The 21757-nt window shown below is 38.4% G+C and overlaps 1 protein-coding gene across 10 annotated transcripts in view; it reads left to right on the top strand.

Annotated features, from left to right (window-relative positions):
- The window catches only part of LOC311441012 (uncharacterized protein), a 383622-nt gene that overhangs the window by 346505 nt on the left and 15360 nt on the right, over window positions 1-21757 (top strand). For 3 of the 10 annotated variants that reach the window (XR_014695715.1, XR_014695716.1, XR_014695717.1), the window contains exon 1: window positions 3825-3941. The exons of the other annotated variants lie outside the window; for them this stretch is intronic. The gene's annotated coding sequence lies outside the window, so the exon portion shown is untranslated. Of the gene's footprint in view, window positions 1-3824; window positions 3942-21757 lie in introns of those variants that run through there. 10 annotated transcript variants of the gene reach the window in all.

Below are 21757 nucleotides of genomic sequence, written 5' to 3'. Positions count from 1 at the left end.
TACAGCCTCACTATACTGCCTATACTTACTTACTTACTTAGAAGCCTATACTTACTATAGGCTGCCCAGGGAAGTGGTGGAGTCACCATCCCTGGAAGTCTTCAAAAGACGCTTAGATGTAGAGCTTAGGGATATGGTTTAGTGGAGGGCTGTTAGCGTTAGGTTGGAGGTTGGACTCGATGACCTTGAGGTCTCTTCCAACCTAGAAAATTCTGTGATTCTGTGATTCTGTGATTCTATACATCTGGTAAACACCTTTTTGTTTTATTTTGTTTTATTTTACCATGGAACCAAAGAGAATTTACCCTTTCTCCCATATGAAGAAACCCTAGAGATACTGATAACTCATTTCTGATTAAAAATAAAAATAAAAATAAAACTGTAAAGTCACGATGAAAGCACTAGCTGATCTAAGAAATTACTTGAGCATTCTTTTCAAAATTATTATTTCTTTTGATACAAAAAGTACTGTCTTCCATATGAGAAAACACCCTGTGCAATGGATCTGGTAACTGCTAGAAGCCATCTTGCTAGAGCTCCTTAAAATACACATTGTAAAATTAAAATCATTCAAAGTTCATTCTTCTTCTGAGTTCACAGAATTTCCATAAAAGTTTGGAGTTTCCGTAAAAGTTCCGTAAAAACACAGTGTTTCTGTGATTTTTCTTTTCACACAGTCAGTTATTTCTGCACTATAAAAACTTCAGATTTGCTACTTATCCTTAGCTGAAAGGCATGAAAAAAGCTGAATGAAACCCTATGATGTTAATCTTCAGTTCTAACCTCAACAGCAAAGTTGTTGTTTCTCTGTGTACCTTGTACCCTACGTTTGATATGTTTCTCAAAACTTCAGATGCTGAAATCACATGCAGAACTAATCTTATCAGACTTATACTGTCTAAAAATGAAAGCATCTGTTTTAAACTGGTTTCCTAAGTACTCATGCTTCATACGCAGCTGTGTAAATAGCTTATTTGGTGGAGTTCCAAGACAAGGTCAGGTGAGCCTCTTTCTGGAGATGCTTTTCTGGTCTTACCCACTAACAGAAAGGGACTCTGGCTGACAAGGACAGCCAGAACAGTACTTCTTTACTTTCTGAAACTCATTGTCTTGGATCTTTATTTTAAACTTCCATAACTCTTCACATACTTTCGATTCTCTACCTTCAAAAAGAATAGTGCACCTCATGTTGTTTTTCTTTGCAGTTTCTTTTCAGAATATCATACTTCTACTATGGCTTCTATTCCCTATACTTCCTGCCTATTCCACATTAGACTGAAGATGGGGCTGGAAAGGTCTCTCTACTGCTCTGTACCGCAGGTACTGGAGCTCTTATCTGCCTCCCTGGTGAGCAAGGTTCTTGGTTTGCTCAGTGCAGAGGAGCCACCTAACCACTTTTTGTGGGACCAAAAATGAATCGGGGTACCTCTTTGATGAAGCTTTCAGCAGAGAGCTTTTGGGACAGGCCATAAAAGCATTTCACATGCAAATATTCTACTCACATTTGTAGTTGTATAATCGAGATAAGTACCTCCTGATTTAGAGATTTGAGAACAAAATGGAGCCCTATTATCTTAGCTGTTCCTAGGCTGTCAGAATGTTAATTATGACTAGTTGGACCCTGGATAATTAGACAACAAATTTCTTGTTAACTGCCAGTAGGAATCAATTTTTTGTATGGTCTTAATTTATTGTATTTCACAGAGTAGGTGTATTTCACAGACTGATGATTAGTTTTATTCTGTGTAAGCCCTTTCAAGTCACAGGATGAAATAAAATTATGACCAAGTCTAACAATGGCCATGGATCAAGATGTTTTTTCTCTGTGTCATCAAATGGAGTGTTATGAAAAGGTTTCCTTCTGTTATTGGTTTAGGAAAGAAGGCTAAATTTGAAAAATAGAACAGAAAATAAAGGGAAGGCTTTAGTCTGCAGTAGGCAGAGAGACACTATTTCAACTCTTCCCAGCTTGCTAGAAAATATCTTTGCATATCTCATCACTACTTTTGATTTTCCCCATTTTCAACTTCTGTTAAGATAGTCACTGAGACTGTTGCCTTAAACTACAGTGGCTAAACATCTTTAGTATGGGGGGGAATTTGCAACAGGATTGTTACAATTTGTGTCCAGGGACTGGAAAGAACTGTACATCATTATGCAAGTGGCATATGCAATAATATAAATGGTGAAACAAAAAGGAAAAGAAAGGAAATCACTCATGGACATGCCTGGGAATTGACAAAATAGTTTCCTCAGAAGCAGTTCTTTCATGTTATGAAAATATATGCTTGGACCATTTTAAAACTTTTTATTATTTACTCAATAGACCGTAACAGCTCTGAAGCTTACTGCAGTGTTTATTCAGTAGATCAGCTCTTTGTTTCTGGTGTATCATGTAAATATATATTGGAACAGTTCTAAAAGGGTGTATTTCACTCAACAGACCATAGTGGCTCCTTTGGTACCTGTTACGTTGTACAGTATTTTGTAGTATGTTGCAGCTCCAATATTAATACAGATATACTGATCTCCATGGTGTGCTCTTTTCTGTGCTCTAAGGACTGCTTTCCCAAACCACTCAGGTGCCTGAATGGAACATAATATTGCTCCAAGCAGTATTGTGTTGTGCCACGCTCCTGTCTCTCTCTTTAAAAAAGAGGACTTTCTGGAGATGAGCAGTTGGGAATGCCACTGTCCAAATTTTCCTAGAGGAACCTACAGTTAAACCAACGTGAAATATACAACTTCCTCCAATCTCCAGTAGTCTCTAAATGCATGTTTGAATATCTTGGTTTGCTGGTTTATCTGTGAATGTCTCAGCGGCATTATCTTAAACACACAGGATTTGATGTCTTTTTGGGATAGATATTCAGCTTTGCCCAGTTCTTGTCAGGAGTCCCCACTGAGGATTTGCATGCTTCTAGTGACCCAAAAGCAAAGCTGGAGCAGCAAGCTGGAACATTTTATTAATGTCCAAGGCACAAAGGTTTACTTCTGAAGCCCTGAGCATCTACAGGTTGTGGGAGAGAAGCACTTCTACCAACAGCTGTTACTCAAGACTACAAGGCTTTTCACCTGTGCCTGGCTTTCCCACACAATGACAAAACCTGAGTTTGAGTCATTTACCTCAAATGCTCTGACAGGACTAGGATCCTATATTAGCCAGGGAAATTCAGGCCAGACCAGAATCTTAGTGCATGTTGGCTGTAACACTGGAAATATTTTGTATTGTTATCTCTGTTCTTACCCTTTTGTTGGTTAAACAAAGTTGATTAGTTACTGGGGTTTGTTTTCTTTTGTTTTCTTTTTTTTTTTTTTTTTTTTTTTTGGATTTTTGCCTTTTCTTGTTTTCTTAGTTCTTTCAGTGCTGCTGGCATTTCTGAGGCATTAACACCAGTAAAAGGGGGAGTTTGCATATGCATATTTTACTCCCTTAATTAAAATTGGGAGCACTTGATTATGCTGCTAAGCCTCACAGCTGCAAATATGTAAACACAGGTTACATGCTTAGAAAGGAAAATTGAGCCTTAAGTCATGTTTTTGTGATAGACTTTTGTTAGTTCTTAGTCTGCTGTTAACATGAAGCCCAGTGCCAAATTAAATTCCTTATTCCTAGACTGGAGTGCATGCTGTTCCAGGAACTCACTTTGTGGTTATTTTGTTTAGGTTTGAGATTGCTTCGTTTTCATTTTGTATTTGCTCATCTGACTTGGAACCCCTTGCTTTCTGTTTGATAGGAATAAATCAGATCAGGTGTAGCTTGTATAATGTGATGGATGCATCTACAAAAAATGATTAACAGGGAAAAGAAGCCATGGGGGGTTGTTGGTTTAAATTATATTCCAATGTGTGGCCTTAGGCCTTAGAAACCCAGAGAATGCTGTGTTCTTGCTGTCTCCAGAAGTTATGTATGATTTTCATTGGTGGACGTGAGAATGCAGGTTGGTGAGATATTTTCTCTTGCAGTAGATACCTTTCTCAAAATGCTTGTTCCCACCCTTGCACAGTAGTCTTTAGCAAGTTTCTGTTATGTCAATACAGCTCTCCTTGATAAGTGGATCATTCAAAAGATCCAATAAAAAGCAAAGCAATAAACCCAGCAGAACACCGTAGTTCTGTGTGCTTCCTCTAAAACAGCTCACTTCAGTTATCTATTTCAGAGCACAGTTCTATACTATGCTGGTACCACCAAGAGCTGTGGTGTGAGCCAGGAAATAAATGACTGGGGAGGTGTAAGGTGAGGAGCAAGAATTTCTTAGACTAGATAGAATATACCATTGTCATGACTGTACTGTGCAGATGGACCCTTTCTGACACAGACAATGCTATCACATTTCAGTTTTCCTTATTTTTTTGAAGCATAAAACAATGTAGTGGTGCAGATTTGTTTTTCTTACAAACATATGGTTTATTGAGTTGTTAAATTCTCTTTTTCTGACCAGTTGTCTTCTAGTCTTAGCACATAACTTCAGTCTAAGAACAGATGGGAATTAAAAGGACAATAGAAAGCTTATTCCCACACTTTCCCTAGGTGTTTCCTTAATCCATGTATATGGTGCAAAGCAGGTGTATTATTCTACCTTGCTGTTTTGTTATACTTGTTTTGTAAGGCAAAAATAACTGTACGAGTCTCTTGTCAGTAGAGAATAAGACTGTTGTTATAGGCAAGAAGCTCTGAGATTTCCTAAGGCATGGTGTGATGTGCCCTGGTAAATTTTTAAGAAGGAATATAGCAGAAACATTTTTTTTTCAACGTTGTTCTTAACTATAACATTTTTAGGTCTTCTGTTATTACTGTCTGACTATCTATTGTTTTTTGTGTAATGTGAAATATATGCATCAAAATTCAGTATCTGCACAGACAATTTTTCCATAAATTGGCAGGCTTGGGAAATGGCACTGTCCCTTGGAAACAGCAAAGGACAATGCCAATGCATTGCATTTCTAGTTTGCAAGTTCCACCAACTCATTTCACTGAAGGATACAATTCAAGTCTGCTCATCACGCTCCACGTGCAGTCTCTAATTGATTAGGGATGACAGCTGTAACAGAAGTTGCCACAAACTTCATGGACCCCTGGAGAAACTCCAGTGAGAATGTAGCTGTTGGGACCTAAGTTCGAGGCAGATCACAGTTACCTAATCACCTATCAGAGTACAGCCTTAGGTGAGATTTAGTGCAATTAAGAAATACAAATTTGATCAAATCCCATAGAAGTAAAACATGTATTCACCTATTCTACATACTGACCCTGGCATAAACATGCAAATTGCTGTGCTTTCATCTGTGATATAGAGAGAGACTTCACATCATCTGAAAAATGGATCTCTGCAGTTTGTCTTAATTTTGTAGAGTATTTAGATGCATGGCCACAGCAATACCCAAACTAGATTATTAATAGAAAGCAACACATTTTCTAAAGATGAACTGGAACCCAAACACAAAGGGCAAGTTTCAGTTATCAAGATAAAGTATCTTCTTTTGTCAGTTCCTGCACACATCGCATTAACATTAATGACAGTTTCAGCCACACGCATGTGTATCTCTCATTAACACTAATGGGCAATACATGCACATAGATCTCTAGTTAATACTGGTGGGAATTACATATACGTGCAACACTCATTAGCATTAATGAGGGTTCTCCTGTGGATATCTAATGATCATTAATGGGAGTTACACGCATGTGTATTCCCCATTAACATTAGTGGCGCGTGCATCTCTCATTAATATTGATGGGAAGTACGGGAAGCCATATCTCATTAATATTAGTAGGAACAATGCACGCACTGCAAGGAGACAGCTATTCCTGCTATATCCTCAGTGAAGGAAGTTTGAGCTGTTATTAATTGTGTTCGATGGAATTTTAGTTTGTGCTGTATTTTCTTGGTGAATTTTCTAAGGTCTCCATGACCTTGGCCACAATGCACAAGTTTCCTTCCCACATGAATGACCTGTTTCTGAAAAAGACCAAACATTCTTTTCTTTGATACCAGGGAGCACGTCATCCCTGCAATTTTTCTAAACAAACATATTTCTGAACTGCTGTTATTTCAAAGGAAATCTGTATGTGCTTCTCACAGCATAGGGTGGCACACACCAGCTGCTGAGTTATTACAAATTCTTGTGATCATTACCACATTATTGCATGATGTAAAATGGAGTTTTGTGTTAAATTCTGATGTGGTTCCTGATGAATGTAGTAAAGAAAAAAAGGCCATAGTTTCCCTTTAGAGTTTTAGGGGAATTAAAAAAAAAAAAAAAAAAAAAGTGCAGAGAATAGCTACAAAGCTGGCAAAGGGACTAGAAAGCTAAACATATGGGAAGTGGCCAAGGGAGTTGGGGTTGTTTAGTCTGGAGGAGACTGGGGGAAACCTCATTTTTCTCTACAACTCCCTGAATGGAGTTTGCAGTGATGTGTTGTGTTGACTTCCTCAGGTGACAAGTTACAGAACACAAGGAAATAGTCTCAAGTTGCTCCTGGGTAGGTTTAGATTGGACATGAGGAAGTATTTATTTATGGGGAGGGTGGTCAAGCATTGGAACAGGCTGTCTGGAGAGTGGTAGAGTCCCCATCCCTGGAGGAGTTTAAGAGACTTGTGGGCATGGCACTAAGGGAGACATGGTTTAGCGATGGGACTTGGTAGGTTGGATTGATGGTTAGAATTGGTGATCTTGAAGGTCTTTTCCTGTATGACTATGATTCTCTTCTGTGATTCAGTGTGGCATTCAAAAATGTGTTCTCACACCTGCCAGACAGCTTCTGCGGGACCGCCTATAGGACTGTATGTTAAATCTCCTTTTTGAACATCTACCTTTGCTGGTGCACACTGTCAGTGCAGAGATCCATGTTTCACATGGTGGGGCAGACCTGTCCTGCTGGGCTGATCTCTCCTCCCTGGGGCAGCCACACCTGGGCAGGTGCTGAAGAGCAAGGGAGAAAGTGCACATGGTGTCCTTGTGGTGTGAGCAGGCAGAGCTGAGGAAGGCTGATCTCTTTGCCAAGTTAGATACATGGAGAGAGGGGAAGGTGGTCATGTAAAGTTCTAGTCTGGGAATCAAGTGATCTGCAGTCAGTTCTCACCTTCATATCCCATTGTAAGATAAATTATTTTTCTGCTGTTTGATATGCCTACCACCTTGTACACAGAAATTATAACCTGAAATAAGATATCCAGATGCCACTGTAATGGCTTAGCTACAGTTAATGCTAACAGTAACAGCCATATCAGATATATGCTGTTTAAAACAGAAACTAATATATCTACTTTTAAAAGTGCCCTTTGGTAAGATAGTCTTATTGCTTTTCTCATTACTGTACAGAACCAGAATATTCATTGTCCATGCAAATTAGTTACAAAAAAAAATTAAAAAAAAAAAATAAAAAAAACAACGTTTGCAAATAACAAATGAAAATTAAAGCATTATGCTTGGCAAACACAAGTGTACTAAATCAAGATTCCCTAAGGCTGGGGGAGGTATAGTGCACCTCCGTGTGCCAGTAAGCCCCCTGCTGTACAAGAAAGCTCCAGCACAGGCAGGGGCAGGCTGTACCAGGGCGGCTGCTGATCCACTTCAGGAGCTTTCTGAAGAGAGGGAGTGGAATGAGAGTGTGAGAGCAGTTTTAACTCCCACAGGAGCTGTGCAGACAAACTGCCTTGCACAATCCTTTTCCACCTGCCTTAGCTCTACACCTTTGGCAGCTTGCACAGGGTACTCTTTTGGTACATATTGGTTCCTTATCATTACTGTGGTGCAAGAGTTGATGGTTTGTTTAACAGCAGATGCTTCATTGCTTGGCTCCCTGACCTCAGTGGGGCCCATATGTGTCCTGTACATAATCTGTTTCAATTCACATGAAAGTCAGTAACGAATTTAGATATAGCAGGCATAAATGCCTAAAACTCCTTATAAGAGTACACATACAGACTCAAACATGCGCTTGCGTAAGACACATGTGCATCCACATTCTTCCGTCCTGGAAAGTCTAATGCAGGAAAGGTGATTCAAGTGCTAAAGGATGATAGATGTCAGAAGACATCAAGGAAAATCATAACAATAATATTCTGTTTGGCTACAGCAGCATTAAAGATTCTAATCTGTAACTACAGCTTTCACTTATAATTCAGAATTCAGCTGCTAAACAAACTAAATAATTTATCAAGTACAATATGTTCTAACTCTGCAACTTGCAAAAGCTGCAGCCATACCTTTGTTTCAAAGAGTCACCAAATGGTGGAAATGTCAAGCTCTTCCTTAAAGTGCATCTTCCTCAATTCCCTTGGTAGATACAACTGATTTTTTTTCTAAAGATGTTTTATTGTTTTTCTACTTTTCATCAGGGTGGGGTTGCCATGGCAATAAAGTAGGATGTCTTGCTGGATTTCACCTTTGCTGTCTTGCTTCATATGGTTCTCTCTCCTCAGAGCAAACATGGTGGATGCAGTGCACATACAGATGTCTGATTTCAGATTTCTTTCTCAAGTGTGCTTGGCAGCTGCTCTCCTGAGACAGGCAAAGCAGCACTTCACAAGCAGCAATTCGCATTCATCCTCCCACTCTCTAATGGCCACCATCACGTCTCACTTGCTTTGTGAGCTCTCTTTCAAGACGGACAAAGCTTTTCATGAAAGACTTACAATGTGAACAGAAACTTTTGTTTAAGCATTTCAGTTAACTAAACGACCAAATCAATTCTCTGTCTCTTGAAGTTGGTCAGGGTTAAATGATGAAGTATGCCACAACAGATGGATGGTTAGAAACATCCAACTCACATCCCAGCAAAATGCCCAGAACTAAGCTGGTTACTGGATTTATGAGGCTGGTTTTAGGCTGTGGCACTGCCACAATGACTGAGCCTCTGGATTGGTCACTCCTTTTCTTTCTCTGTTGATTTTCATCTCAGTTTTCTTGGTTAAACCTCTAGAAATTCTCCTAGGAAAAAAAAAAATCAAAATTTAAATCACTCAGATTAATGTTTTTCATTTTATTTATCTCTCCTCACATCTTTCAAATACTAAATTTTAAATCTGTTATATCTAAATTTCACAGTATTCAAATCTCAAAAATCCAGATTTAAAAAAAAAAAAAAGGATAATAAATGCACATTTAAGTGGCAGTCGTTCAGTTTGAAACTTGATGATGAGCTCTCCTTTCCTCATGGAAAGTGGAAACAGCTGATATTTTATATCTCAGTAGTTCTATTTCACCAGTAACATAAAATAATAATGCAATGTGAAACTTTTCACTTCAGTATTTTGATTTCTTTTTGCAATTCAGCCAAACTAAAATTATGGTGATGTTTCACACAAACACCTGTGGATTAGTAATGATGTCTGCCTTTGCCATTTCTCAATACTCTACTTGAAATTGCCAAGCTGAGAATAAAATTCCCAGTTTCCAGTTCAAAGTCTTATTCTCTGATTTCCTTCTGTCATGTTCAGTAGAGTTGCATTAAATTTACTGAGTCCTCTGACTTCACTAACATTGTCCTGACAGAACTTCAGTGTCATTTTAAACTATCCCTATATTTGCTCATCTGACTACATTGGTCTCTGACTGCTGGTCCCGCTTTTTCTCTTGAACAGATAGTATAATTATTATTCATGCATTATAGCACCCAAGAGATACAGACATTGCCTAGCTCTCAGTTAATGCCATAGAAAACTTACAATCTGTGTAGAAGACAAAACACAGCACATGGATAGCAAGACAGAGGGGAACAAAGGTGCACAGAGACTATGTGACTTTGCATACTAAACAGCAATATCAGCACTGTGATATTACCTCCTACTTTTGGGGTATCATGATAAAAGTGATTGAAGGGTAACCTCTGTAGCTGCCAGGTGGTTGTGCAGCTGTTCCTTCAGGAACTTTTTCATTGGATGTTGTGGGGCAAAGAGCAGGAAACTATTTGTCTGAAAATCTTGCAGTTAGCATAAGAGGTTGGCCTGCCAGATGAATGGGTGATGGGAGTTGATTTCTTGATAAAGAAGTCACTCCAAAGATTGAACAAACTTTTCTGTGATGTGAGAAAACTTAGTGTACTTTATTTTGATGAACTGAGACTTCAGTTTTGAGCGTGGTAATAATGGCCTGCAAATACAGATTCACTCCTGTCATCGTGACAAGAACGGTATGTACTTTACAAGACAGACTGTGTTTACCATTTCTACCCCAGACTAACACTTCCAAGCATGGTATGTCACAGTTACAGTGATAATCATGGTTGTAGAGCAAGCTGTACTTTGGCTTCTTCTCCAGATTCCTTCTCAGAGCAGAGGCCAAACTTCCTGCAAGTCATTCACAGAGGACCAGGAAATCCTACAGTTTTAATACAGACCTCAGCCCAGTTTACTCACACCTAAGGTCCAGTTTCCCCTGGTACCAGTAAACCTTTCCTCAGAGCTTTGCCTCAGACAGTGCCTGATTATAGTGACTCAAAAGCAGACTCTGCACAAAAAGTGTTTATTTTCTTACTTGATACATACAGTGTGTGTAGGTCCCTTGTCCTGGAAAAATTAAACTGTGGCTGCTGACATGCAGCTGTTTTAGGAATGCACCAAACCACGCACAGCGAGAAGAAAATTAAAGGTTTTAAAGATATTTACATTGTTTAGCATCTTTAACAGGAAGATTACAAATGAGTTTGTGTATTACTATTATCCTCAGATTATACATTGTGAGACTGAGATAAAGTGTTGATCAACTACTTCTTCAAATACATGAGAGAGTTAAGTGATGAAATCAGGAATGGGACCCACCACCTTGGCTTCCCATTACATGTTATAACTATCACATAGCCCCATGTCATGTACATTTGTGGTATTTATGATTCTAACTCAGATGCACTCTGTGCCATTTAATTCAATGAAAATATGTGCAGCTTGGGTGGAAAAAAAATAAATATTTTGGGGGCAAGCCATGTGTGCTGATTACAGTCTAAAATTCACTTAGTGTTAAAATCTGATGGCTCTTGAAAATATCTTCCTGGACTTTTTTTGCTGAGCCTGCCAAAAATACTGATAATTAACAGAAGTCATTTTTGTGACAGAAGCAAATAGACCAACTGTATGTTTTGTTTATAGTCCTATACGATTTCTTTAAAATAAAAATGGAACTTCAAATTAAGAAATATCAGAACTGAATACTTGGTTTATCACTTCTCATGTTTACACTAAATAAATGCAGAATTTAGCTTTTACATTTAGTTGTGTTATTAGAAACATCTAATGATTAACAATTTCTTTATAGGCTTAAGGACACAGTTATCTGAGCTGAGGCGCTGAACCATATTCCAGTGTGGTATTGCCTATGTTCTAGTATGTCCATAGTGTCCATATGTGACCGAAATGCTAAAGTTCATGAGCTACATATCAGCTTTGTCATGTGTATAGTAACCATGATATCTGTGTTACAGCAAAGGTTCAGTCAGGTCCTGTTATTTTCCCCTTACTCTATAAAACACTTCCATTAAAATAAAAAAATAAAATAAAATGAAATAACAAAGCTACCTCAGATTACCTTATTCTGGGGGAAGAAAAGAAAATCAATGTCTGTAGCTAAAGATGATTCTCTCCTCAGTTCTGCTGAATGAATAAAGTTTTCAGTGGCTTCATTGCTGTAGAATAAAGCCAATAAAATGTAGCAACGTGACTACAATATTGATGGACTATGTAGAAGTGTTTAATATGTATACATGTTAATATGCGAAATACATTTTATAGTAGTCCTTCAGAAAGTTTTGCAAACCAGATAGTGAAATGCCTTAGATTTATCATATCATGTTTCAATAATAACAGTGGTAATGAGTAAGATCTACATATAGTAACTTCTTTGTGTTGAAGTAGTAAAGTTGTCTGTGATTGTCATCTAAACAGCAGATTCTCCTAAGCAATACCTGTCCCCATTTCAAATAATATTTCATATACACATGCATCAGGTATTTATTTGGCAACTATGTAAGTTGTAGTGTTAACAAATATTTTTTTAGGGTATGGAAATGAGTCTTCCTAAGATGACAAATACTCAGTCTTATGCACTTTCTAACCTTTCTGTTGAGATGCCCAGTGAGTCTGTTAATTGGTACTGGTCTCACGACAAGAACAGCAGTAGAGAGACCTGTGACCCTTCCTTATGTTTAGGAGGTTAATTTCAGCTCCTTTCTGCTGACCTGTACTGATTTCAAATTGCTATCCTAAAAGGAAAAGCCTGTGCAAGGGCCAAGACAAACTTTAAATGCAGGTATATTTTAGGACACTTTAGCAGGGGGCAAGTGGAGATGAGTAAGACCCTGAACCCAGGAGACTGCTGCACCTCAAACAAGTAGTGAATATCTGACCTAAAGTTGAATAGAGGTCATAGCGTCTTATTTTTTGTGGGTATTATACTACCCCCAGGTAGTTTAAGAGGCAGAGGATTTGTGATATTAACACAATTCATATGCTGACAAGCCACAGTTCTGTCATGTAAGAACTCAGGTACAGTTTGTCCGTGCAACTGGATGAGAGTCATTTCATTTTGTTATCCTGGTACTCTTCAGTTATGTGACACTTTAAATATCACCCATTGTTTTTATTTCTGTATATAAGCAGTTCTCTGAAAAGGGGTACAACATTTATAATCTTAAATAGGTTAGGAATTTATTGATATATACTTGTGAATGCTTTAATCACCTTGCCAAACAAAATCAATAAGCAAATATCTGTTGCCTGGAAAATGCCTCAGATAAATTAAGCAGTGTATCTGTATGCATTTCTCACTGCAGCAGTAGTAAACAAACCAGGCCTGAATATTCTTGTTACCAGAAATTTGATGCAATGTTGATTACAACAAGCAAGAGGGGAGGAAAAAAAAAAAAAACTTTCTGATTAAAGAGGACAGGGAAGAGCAGGTCAGCAATTGATTTGGTTGCTCATTTTAGACACACGATGTGAATACATCACTGATATAAACCTGAAGGACTTAAATTTGTCAGTCTGATAGTGGACCAAAACTCCAATTCTTGGCAATCATACTACTCAGCCTGAGAGAACAGGACATTTTCCCCACTTCCAGAAACCTGGAAGCGCTCTCTGAAAACAAGACCCAGTTTGTATCGTCATAACACATGGAGAGGTGTCAGTGAGGGCTGTAACTTCAGTCAGGCATCTCAGAGAAAATTTGGATAAACTCTTTAGTAACAACAATTTGTTAGTGCAGATGCCACTAGTTTTAAAATAGAAAGGGGAAAAATGACATGCTGTATAGGTGAAATCTCAGTAGACTGATTCATTTTTTTTTTCCCATGAAGCATTAGCAGGGTTTTAAATAGCTGCAAACTGCATATTAAAATGCCCATGTGTATAATACATGAATAAGGGCACCTTTACATTTTGGAACTGAGCTGTTTTTACCCCCTTCACAGTCTTTCTTTCACTTAATTATGTGAATACACAGGAATAGTGAGGAGACCTTATCAACACTTAAATTAGACAATGAATCAATGGATTAAGACACTACAATAAATAAATAAATAAAATTTTAAAAATCACTCCATGCACTCCTTTCTTTCCACTGCATTCTCAAATCAGGCCATTTCTCTGCAGTTCTTTATTTAGACACAAAGCCTGGTTAATGATCGTGTTTTATCCACAGACTGACTGGGTTGTTTTCTTGTTTTTTTGTTGTTGTTGTTCGTTCACCTGCTACTCCAGCAAAGAAATAAATAATCCCATCTTCATTTATATATCTAAGAGATGATTCAGATACAGGAAAGAATGTATGCTACTGAAAGGAGTCTGTTACATCTGCTGGTCTCGATATATGCAAACTGTGGCAAAAATCTTTCTACAGTTGTTTGTGTTTAGATGAGAGTATGTAATAATGCACTTGCAAGGCAGGAATAACTCACTGAATATTTCAACAAGATATGTAGACCTTATGCTGTGCTATTCAATAAAACATTTATTTAGATAAACCATATATTTCTGGCACATGAGCCTATTTCAAGAAACAGATGCAGAATTTTTGGATCAAAGTAACTTGATTTTTTTTTCTCCCAAGTAGTGATTCCCTGGGTAACCATTATTTTTCAGCTGTGTAGAAAGGCTAGCAATTCAGCTTTTTAATGATGCACTCTCTCTAATGATAGAAAGAAAAGAGTGGAAAGTTTTGTGGTAGAGGTGGCTCTTGTCTATGACACTGGTTTTTAGCTCTCAAGTCAGTGGAACAATGTATAGCTCCAAGTGACAAAGCTTATGAATTGCTGTTATCACTGAGAGCTTGCTGAGAAAATGAAGTGCATGCCTACACTTCTATTTTATATTTCATGGAAATTAAAACAATTTTAGGCCCTGCATGCAGACCTATACAGATATCCAAACTGTGTTTTTTCCCATCTGACTCATGCCTTTGTGAGTCATTCACAGCACTTTCATAGGCAGAGATTTTCTAAGCTATTTATGACCCTCCTTTGAGTATACTTAAGCCCTCCTTTTTAACGGGGGCTAGGGGTACACAGAAATAAAGTTAATTCTGGACAGTGCTTTACAATGAAATAAGTTACAATCATGTTTAGAAAATGAAAATCCCTTTCTCCTGTGACCACAAACAATTTCTAAGTAGGAGAAGGCTCTTACTTCCCAAATCTCATAAGTAAGGAAACCTTTTTTGAACCTTCTTGTGTGACCCTGACAAATAACATAATCTCAGCAAACTAAGATTTCACATGGCTTCAGAGTTCTTCAAGTCCCAGGCTTCACACAGCGGCAGGGCGGACCCAGCCCTGTGTGGATGCTACTGTGTTTGTGCTGGAGCACTTGTTGGCAGGGGGGCACTAAACTGGCAGAGCTACTGTGTTTGCTTAAATTAAAAATAAAATCAGCAAACAAAGGCATTGGCAAGTAAAGGACTCAGGGTTTATTGTTACCTCCAGCAGAGGTTTCACTGTCCTTTTGTTGTGCAGCATCCTATTACACTATGGGTATGGAAGTAAATTTTCTTTCTTCTCCAAGATTATTTGCAAGCTGCTACTGAGTCCCACATCAATACACACTTCTTTCTTGAAAATGGCTGCCAAATTGTGAAGATAAGAAAACAAAGAAATCAATCCCTGTTTAAAATGATCAGATAGTAGTTAGTAAAAAAAAAAAAAAAAAAAAAAAAAAAAAAAAAAAAAACTGGCTGCCTTTTCAAACCCCTAGTGAGATAAAAGGGGTGGGTGGGTGTGTGTGTGAACGAATCTGAAACCTCTAAGACACAGCCCTTTCCTCACAAGGTTGGAATGGTCTTTTCATGGCTTTCTTTTTATTTTGATTATTTTCAGAAATACAGATTAGAACAGACCAAAGAAAAGGATTAGACAGCCTAAAAGGAAAGCATGAAACAATATTTAAATGATGCGTGACTTCATTCTTGCCTGAAGGCATTTTGAGTTCATGAAGAAAGTCCCGCAGGATATTTCACAGTGTGGTGGTACACAGGCTGCTTCCCTGACAGGTCATTATTGCACATCATGCTGGGATCTGGTACATGGCACACTGGTGGCTGCTCAATCTGCCTTGGTCTCAGGGTAGCCCCTGTAAATATAAGTCAAGGTCTCTGTCTTTGGAATCCCAAAAGTCCAGGTAGGCTCCAAAGACAACAGGTGATTGATTTGCACAACAGGATAGTGCTGTCAGAATAATTTCTCTCAAATTCAGAAGGCTTGCAGACAAGCTTCTTGCAAAATCTAAGTGTAAAACGTGGACATCTGTGTGGGGCTGACGTATTGAAGTATGCTTTTCTGACTTTATGCAAGGGAACAGACTAATTGAGTGAGTGAAAGAAATTCATTAAAAAGGGGGAAGGAACAGAACAGCAAGTAGAGAAGAATAGGAGAAGTGAATGTAAAATACATAATAGCAATGCATTAGGATTGATGAAACTGTGAGGAAAAAATACTTCATTAGAGAGCTGTGGTGAAGGTACAGCTCACAGCTGGCAGAAAACCTGCCTTTCTGTGTTGCATGGTGTTTCTCAGATAAGAAAATCTGTGGTTGGTATGAGGGTTTTGCACAGCCATTTCAAAACCTGGGCTGGCTGCTTCTGACTCACAGGAGGTGTCAGTGGCACTGATGGCTCTGAAGAACAAAGAATTTCCACTAAGGCTGTGTCACTCTGGTAAGAAAACACTATCCAGCCCTGGTCCGTGTTGTGCCCAGTCAAGTAGCACAGCAGCAATAGATAAATAACATGTATTTGGAGACTGGGCTGAGTTTCACAATCAACTTGAGGCCACTGCACTTGCATTGCTTGTCCAAACTATTGGTGAATAAAAGCTTCTCAGTAGTGGCTGGTGTTTATACATGATTTTGAGAGGAAAAACAGTTCAATTTCCTGTCTGAAAATGAATGCAGCTGTGAAAGTTTTAGGAATACATGGATAATGGGAAATGTAATTTTCTTTCTCTTCAGTAAAGTATCTAGCCTTCTGGAAGCAGACAAAATCTGAAGGCTTTTGGGATATGTTTATTATTTAGATCTCTTTGCATTTGCATTTAGAACCCGAAAAATGAGTCTTCTGGCAGTATTAGTATACTCTTAAAGCTAAAATACCAGTTAGTAATAATAACATATATTTTCAAGTTATGCACATACAGTGTGAAAAACAAACAAACAAAAACAACACAAAATGTCCAGCTTTTGTGCTAGATATACGAACTTTGATATTTGGCCAGTTAGAGTGATTCTTTGAATCTACAGTTGTCTTTTTATAACTTGTCTGACTGATTAGATGTTGGAATTGTTTATTTTTTGAAATGTAGTAAGAAAAAATCATCTAGTTAGTATTAGAGGGGAATTGTAACCTGCACTCCTGTTGTTCTGATTTTAAGTCTGAGTGTTTTTTTTCTTATTATTTTGGAATAGAAAAATGTGAGAATCAATAAAGGGTGCTTTAGTATTACCTAGCAGAATTCAGGAGGTGCAGCTGAGGATAAAAAATAGCTATAGGCTGCCTTGTAGTGGCTACTAATCTATCTTGTGAAATCTTCACCTTTGTACTTTTTCTTTCTTCCTTCCTTTCTTCTTTCTGAGAAGTAGCTTCAGTCAGTTTATTGATTTGTTTTTAGCACAGATTTTTAAATTGTAAAAGTAGTTGTGACTCCTAGATACCATCACCTTGACAGCACTTGTAGGCTTGAATCACAGCTACCTGCTATGTTTGGGAAAGTCCTTAGGTTATTAAGGCCCTGCTAGATAGTAACTGAAGTTATCTTACTGCACTTGTTTGCAACACAGCAGAATACATCAATGGAGTATGCATCAAATGTGATCTTTAATAATAGTAATTTCTTATTTCAGTACTAGTGTTTTTAAGCTGGCAACACAATAATATGATGAACGGAAGAAGACAGGATGTGAAGGGCAATTATTTATCAATGTGAATTAAGGAATAAGTGAAAGGGTCAATGCACTTATTATGTGATGACATGGCTAATCAATGCATGCTCATTCTCTGTTTGATCTGCTTTCCTGAGTTAAATCCTGCTGCTGTCCTTTGTGGGTACAGAGGGCTCCTTTGCACTACAGTTTTTTCTATGGAAAGATAGAAAATGGTGGATGGCCACATGGGTATACGTGGCCAGTAGACTGCACAAAGCTTAATTTCTTCCGTTACTCATATAGTAGTAAAGGCCAGTAGCAGAGCTGAAGTAGAAGAACTACTAATTCTAGAATAGAGATAAATTTAATGCCTAGTCTCTTTCTGTGTGTGTAGCATTGTGTGGTCATACCATGCCATATCAGGGAAGGAAGATTCTCTGTCTCAGCTTCCCTATCTTTAGAGGAGATTTAGAATCATAGAACAGTTTGGATTGGAAGGGACCTTAAAGACTATGGTTCCAACCCCCCTGCCGTGGGCAGGGACACCCCCCACTAGACCAGGCTGATCACAGCCTCATCCAGCCTGGCCTTGAACACCTCCAGGGATGGGGCATCCACAACTTTTCTGGGCAACCTACTCCATTGCTTCACCACCAAAGTAAAGATTTTTTTCCTAATATCTAATCTAAATCTACGCTGTTTTAGTTTAAAGCCATTGCTTCTTGTCCTATCACTACACCCCCTGACAAAGAGTCCCTTACCACCTTTTCCTGCAGCCCCCTTTAGGTACTGGAAGGCTGATGTAAGGTCTCCCAAGAACCTTCTCTTCTCTGGGCTGAACAATCCCAACTCCTTCAGCCTGTCTTCATAGAAGAGATGCTCAAGGCCTCTGATCATCTTCATGGCCTCCTCTGGACTCTCTCTAACAGGTCAATGTCCTTCTTGTGATGGGGGCTCCAGAGCTGAACACAGCACTCCAGATGGGGTCTCATGAGAGCAGAAATCACCTCCCTTGCCCTGCTGGTCATGCTTCTTTGGATGCAGCCCAGGATATGGTTAGCTTTCTGGGCTGCAAGTGCACATTGTCGGCACGTGTTGGGCTTCTCATCAACCAATGCCCCCAGACCTCACCAGAGCCGCTCTCAAGTCTATTCCCCACCCAGCCTGTATCTGTATTTAGGATTGCCCCAGCAAATATGTATTTGGTCCGTATAGTTTCTTGGCATTTATTTATATATATTTTTTAAACTACTCTATTGATCATGCAAGTTTTCTTCCAGGAGACTATTCATAATTAAAAATGTGGTTCCTAGTTAGGACACTTTTCTTCATGCGCATTTGCTTATCTAATAAACCAGTATTTCTAGTCTCTAATATCTATATCCCATTATTCTCTCAGCCCATTCTGAAGTTCTTCTCCCAGCATGGTGATAGTTACCATACCACCCTTGGTCAATATTCTGTTACATTACATAATTTTCATAAATGTTTCTCATCATTCAAAATGTTTTAGTACTTAAACATTTGCATTGCTTTCCCCCCCCCCCCCCCCCAAGCTCAATATCTCACCATCTATCATTACCCTTCATTTATAGCTTGTCAGACAATTTTAAATCCATGAGACAGTGCTCATTTCCAACTCATCTGAGATTAATTTTTCATGTATGATTTCTGAGGTATTGTATCTGATGTCTACTAACACTGAATACATGATCCAAAATTGTTCTTTCTTATAAACTTGCAACCCTCACTGTAGTCACCCTGTGTTCCACCATGTATATGCAGGGTCATAATTTCACTCATTGCTGTTTATTGCTCGTGCTTCTTCTGTCAGGTGCTTATTTTACTTTTTTTTTTTTCCCCATTATTTTCCTAGGGATTGTAATGTGATTTACCAGATGATAATTTCCACGATTACTCTTTATTCATCTTCTAAAGTTCAGTGCCATCCAGCCATCTGGTGTCTCATTAGTTCTGCAAAAGCCTAGCCTACAAAGAAAAAAGAATTACTCACATGGCTAATTTTATGTATGTGAATCCTAATGATGCAAAGGAGACTGCTCATATTTTTTTTAGCCAGGCGTATAGATAACTCTTGCAGGACCAGGCCACAAAATAAATTCAAAGGACTTCTTTGGGTTAATTGTATAAAGTAATTAGTATGTACTGCAATATACTTCACACAGAAGTGCTAATAGGCCCGTATTAAGGTTTTCCATGCATTTCTTTACTAGCGTTTTATCAATTACCTAGGCATTAGATTTTTAACAATATGAAGAGCAGCGTAAATCAGTGTTAGCCTGAAGCTTGTTGATGAACATATGCTCTAAGGAGAATTGAAATTGGATGCAAAGTCTTCATCATTTCTTATCTAGGCATTTTGCTTTCTCTCTCCCTTGTGGTACTAGAAACCCACATACAAACATGCTGAGTTAAGTGTGATCCTTTTTTGGTCTTCTTCCTTAAATAGCAGATTTTCGGTTTCAAACTACTTGTCCTCACTGATGTACGTATAAAGCCTCATCTTATTTGTCTTGTATTCTGCAGCCAGAATTCACTTTTTCCATCTTTGAAAGATGTTATTGCAAAGGAGCAGCCCTTTTCCATACCCTTTTTCCTTACATCATCTGGGAAATACCTTTCAAATCGTTAATGCACTGCTCAGTAAACACATCCACCCTACATGAATTTAGAGTGGTATTATTAAGGTTTGAACCATTTTGCAAAAGGCAGCTTGTTATTGCTATATATTGCAAATATCTGTCAAACACCCACTCTTTGAACTTGTGACTCATCAGTCTGGCATCTCAAATTCCCTTCTGCTAATTACAAAAAATACTGATTTTTCTCATTACCATCATAACAATAACACCTAGTTAGGAAGAGACTGCTGTTTCTTCTGGCAAACTGCAATGTCTCATGTTTCATTGCATTCTGCCACTTAGTTTATTAAATCAGCTAGCACACATGCCTCTGCAAAATCCTGAATGTTCTCTTGTAGGCTTCTGAATTCAGCCTGGTTGACATGTCACCCTGTCCTGAGCAACATGTTCCCAAAATACACAAATCATAGATTCAACGGTGGATCAAAGGCCTCCCTTTGGTGCTGTTATAGGAAGTAGGGACAGGAAAACTTTGGTTTTCAGTGAGATATTGAAGAGGGAAAGAAATCCAAGGCTTTATCATATTACATGAATTATCAGAAGGGAAGTACAATGGGTTGTTTACTAGTAGTATTTTATTCAACCATTATTTTTTCTTTTTTAAGATCTTTATAATATAAAGTTCAAGTCTCAAGAGAAAGAAATCAAACTGGAAATCAGAAGGCCTGATTATTTGTTTGCAATACTTAGAGTAGTTTCATTAGTAAATATTTCCTATTTGAGAAAAAAAAAAAAAGTGAAAAGTGAAAAAAAGACTTTCACCAATGAGAAGATTGTAAAGCAGAGTTGTCTAGAAAGGCTTTCACAGTTGTGTTTTTACATTGATATATGCCACTTCCTCAGAACATCTCCAGAAGCATGTTTAGTTTAATGATTAAATGTGCTCTCTGTCTTGCCATTTGGCTTGCCACGCTATTCCATGTCTGCTCTTACAGGCTTAAGCTTTCCACAAAGCCCTTGGAGCTGGTCCATAGCAAGACAGCAACCACACTGCAGATAAACCTGCAACCCCAGAGCAGGTAAATTCTCCTGCAGCAGGCCAGCCAGCTGCTTTGCCTCTCAGTGCATCTGCCTTTGTTTGGCTGCCTTTCTGTGAGCTCTGTTACCCTGGAACCCTGGAAGATGGGCAGGACCTGGAGGAGGGAGGATCTTTGTTACCTTTTTCTTTTTTTTTTTTTTCTTTCAGGATGAAAACTCTGTGCTTTTTTTTTTTTTTTTTTTTGGTTTGGTTTTGCTTTCCTCCTGTAGAATATTCCATGACTGATCCACTCTTTATTTGAGGCACCAGTTGATGAATAATAGTCTGAGGAGTGACCCGTAAGAACCAAAGCCAGACACCTTGGTTAGATGGTGGCAAGGAAAATTAGGGCACCTCAGAACATTGCACTAGCAGCACTTGACACAGTTACTGCTACCAGAGACTAGTCAAAATAAATAAATAAATTAATAATAATATAAAAAAAACAAACAACAATCCAACAGCAGAATGTCAAAGATCCTGTATGGACCATGCAAGGTGTCCTTTTAATCACAAGTAAACATCGAACATCCTGACAGAAGAAAAAAAATCACTTTTTTTGGACAGCCTCCAAATTTAAAGCATTGTGAATTGATTTCAGGTTTAGCATAACAGTCCTGGTGGACCAGTGTGCTCTCTGGGATAAGAAAACAGAACATCTCCAGAAGGAGGAGGCTTCAGTGGAGCCAAGTCAGTTCAGGATCATTTAATTCAAAATCTCCACATAATTTCCT

This window comes from Aythya ferina, assembly GCF_964211825.1.
Source record: "Aythya ferina genome assembly, chromosome: 8".
NCBI lineage: Eukaryota > Metazoa > Chordata > Aves > Anseriformes > Anatidae > Aythya > Aythya ferina.
This window is presented reverse-complemented; position numbering and strand designations above follow the sequence as displayed.